Raw genomic sequence first — 1,087 nt, 5'->3', positions numbered from 1 at the left:
CGAAGCTTCGAACTACCGCCTTATGCATCAGCATCATCGTTAATATACCACAGATATATAGAAGGCGAAGTATGGCGAGTGAACTTTTACAAGTCCGGAAACATAAAAGAGGTCCGGAAAGTAAACAGCATAGAGGAACAATAAGCCTCGCAAGAAGACAACAGAGAAAAAAAAAAAAGAAGGCAACAACAAGGGAACAAGATCGATATAAACAAGAGACCAAGAGCACGAGAACGATTCGGTTACTATTTTTACAGTTAACATGATGGAAACTGAGATAGAAGATACGATAACGGAATTGCTAAATACATGGGACGAAAAAGAGGCCCAACTCCTGTGGGACAGTTTAATACCACAGGAAACAGGAGGCAAGACCCTACCACCAGGGAAGAGACCACCACTGGGAATGGAGAGGCAAAGAGCAAAGGGACCCGCTATACCGTGCCGCACACCCGTCATTATTAGCAACGGAAAGAAAGCGATGTGCGTTGATGGGAATACCGACACCAACGCACACGAGGCAAAAAGAAAGGAAAGTGAGACCGATACAAGGAGGAGTCAAACGCACCAGGACCAATCAGGGGATAACACAAAAACTCCCGGAAGTACACAGCAACACGAACACCAAAAGGATGCTACAACTAAAGAAGGGAAAAATCGAACAACCAACAGAAAAGCCGACCATAAAATATAACATCAGGGTAACATAAAATTTAGAAACAAAATTTAAAATAAAAAGGATTATGGTAAGTGATGGAATATTCGTCCGTGTTTTATAGATCTAACATTCTAAACGAAAAATTAATAATTTAACTAACTTTTACTCTAAAACAATGTGTATTAAGCATAGTATTTACCACCAAGGGTTATACAATGTGACAGGAAGGAGGGCGACAGAGCACCCGTTCGAGTAGCGCTAACGGAGGAAGTGGTGTTAGAAGTCCCGTACAACTCCGCACACATCTCGCGGGCATATCGTAGGTACGACAATGGAATATTGTGGGTGGTCAAATTCCACCCCAAAGGTATTGTAAAATCCGTACGTAGTCGGGTCGACCACTTGCGAAATGGGGGGGGCAATGTAACT

Source organism: Odontomachus brunneus, unplaced genomic scaffold (genome assembly GCF_010583005.1).
Source record: "Odontomachus brunneus isolate Ranch 3 - 2012 unplaced genomic scaffold, Obru_v1 Obru_scaffold_061, whole genome shotgun sequence".
NCBI lineage: Eukaryota > Metazoa > Arthropoda > Insecta > Hymenoptera > Formicidae > Odontomachus > Odontomachus brunneus.
The sequence above is the reverse complement of the archived record's forward strand: the minus strand, read 5'-3'. Positions refer to the sequence as shown.